Genomic DNA, 2500 nt, shown 5'->3' with positions numbered 1-2500 from the left:
TCAGCCTACCTCTCTCTGCCTCACGTACTCCCTCTCACTTTCGTCCCCAATTCCATCTTAACCCTTTCACTGCGATGGTGGAGGCTAAGCAGTTTCATTTCACCAGACAGTATTATCCATTAAAGACAAGAGTCGCGTTATCAGAGGCTTTATCTCTCTCAAGGTGAATGCCATCGTGTGGAGATAAGAGGCGTAGGATGAAGATACCGTGTGGAGATAGCAGGCAATATGATGAAGATATTGGTTTGTTTTCTAAGTGTTAACATTTCCCTCCCTCCCTCCCTCCCACCCCCTCTCTCTCCCTCCCTCTCTCTCTCTCTCTCTCTCTCTCTCTCTCTCTCTCAGTTTTCCAGCATTAAATTTTTAGTAATGACTCGTTTGTTTAACTGTTGCCAGCACTGTGTCAGCCATGGATGGTGGTACTCAGTCTGAACAATAAAAATTAACCTGGAAAATCAAACGATAAATTTTTAGTGAAATCCAAGAGTAAATATGTATGAGAATGAAAAAAAATAATTGCCAACACTGAGCAGAATGAGTGTGAAAATCGTATAAATTAGTGTTTTTAAATATGGATAGGTATGTAGCTAATACTAATAAAATCATTGAAAATAAAAGTAAAAAAATAACAATACCATTATGAAAGCATGAGAGAAATGGGAGAGGCAGATGAAAGTCATGGGCCATCCTTGTGTGGTGATTTCCAAAGACCATTACTCAGCGATTTATGCGCACAAGACGCCTCAGTTCCCATCTTCATGTCACTGGTGAAAGTTATGTATATACTGGAGACATAAAAATCTAAAAAAACACATTAAGGCAGAGTATACAAAATAAATCGCCGAGTAAGAGGTGCACCGAAGTCTCCCATGTCCAGGTGTAAACAAAGCGGCCATGGCGGGATGACGACACACTCCCACGACAGGTTTCCCCCTCTGTTATTACTGGTTTGAGGTCGCCGCGATAAGTCTGTGGCAACTCTTACTGTAACTGGTGCTGGGGACGTCCACTGGGAAAATAATGAACTGCTTATCCCCTTCCACGAGAAGGATTTGTTACTATTTATTTTTTATTACCGGCGCTGGGATTGTCCACAGGGAAATATTATGGGAGGTATTCCTAAACTGTTACTTCCCCTTTCATGAAACGTCCGTGCCAAGTCATTCTTCCCCATTTGGTATTCTTAAGACCACGCTCGACCTTCCTCAAAGAGTTTCACAACCTGACAAATGCATTGTCGGAAGAAAAAAAAAATGGCGACTTTGGTGCGCACGTCTAACTCCAAGAAGAGGCATTCTTTGGAGACGGACCGCATTGCCCAAGCTTATCACGCCCAAAGAGGAGTGAGGTGGACTGGGCTGAAGCTGAAACAGGCTTAGAACCACGTAAAAGTAAGTATGCACACGTTAGCTGGAGCTGTAGAGGGATAGGATTTGGTGCATGCGGATCAGCTTAGCCTAACCCCGTCTTCAGCTGTGTCCTGGGTGCTTATCGTTTGTATGAACTGCCCATTGTTTCCGCCAACACAGGTATATGTTAATTCTTCTGTTATGTATCTGTTATATTAATTCTTCATTTATATTCAGTTATATTACATTGCCTCTCTCTCTCTCTCTCTCTCTCTCGTATTTTGGTGGAGCAAATAGAAAGGAACACACGCATCCCACAGTAAAACTTCTGGATACATTTGGTGTTATGTATGCTTGATCTACAACACACACACACACACACACACACACACACACACACACACACACACACACACACACACATTCTCTCTCTCTCTCAACCTGTCAACCTGTCCTTTCACTGACCCCACCCCCCAGACAGCGAGCCCCACACCACCACCACTGACAGGACGGGAAGTGAAAGCCGACAGCAAACCGGTTAACTCATAGCATTAGCGCCAAATCTCGCCAATTTTTTTTTTTCTACTTGACTGAAAAGGACTGAAAAAAAAAAAAAAACATGGGATAGGCGTCGTGTAACAATGGTAGAGAGAGAGAGAGAGAGAGAGAGAGAGAGAGAGAGTGAGTGTGTGTGTGTGTGTGTGTGTGTGCGTGAGCATATATAAATAGACCAAATGTACAAAGAAATTTCATTGTGGGATGCTTGTGTTCCTTTCTATTTGCAGAGAGAGAGAGAGAGAGAGAGAGAGAGGCAAAATCCAATGTACAGTCTCTTGTGCTGGTACACCGGTGGACGCAAGAGACTGAGATGGAGATTGGTACAGGATAAAAAATTAAATAAGAAAATAAAGGAAAGAAATAATTAAATAAAAAATAGAGGAAATAAAGGATATAAATAAGTGAATAAAATAAAGAATATAAAGGAAATTAATAAAGACGAGGTGCCGAGGGGAAGGCAGAGGGAAGCAGAGAGTTGTATGACTTGGTGTACCTTTAGACAGATTTCTCCTTCTCCTCCCCATTTACCTTCTTCCTCCCCCTCTTTCCTTCATTCCCCTCCCCTTCTTTTCTTCTCTCTTCCCCTCCCCCTC

This window comes from Coenobita brevimanus, chromosome 13 (genome assembly GCF_032717465.1).
Source record: "Coenobita brevimanus isolate Jiangsu-jjx chromosome 13, ASM3271746v2, whole genome shotgun sequence".
Lineage (NCBI taxonomy): Eukaryota > Metazoa > Arthropoda > Malacostraca > Decapoda > Coenobitidae > Coenobita > Coenobita brevimanus.
This window is presented reverse-complemented; position numbering follows the sequence as displayed.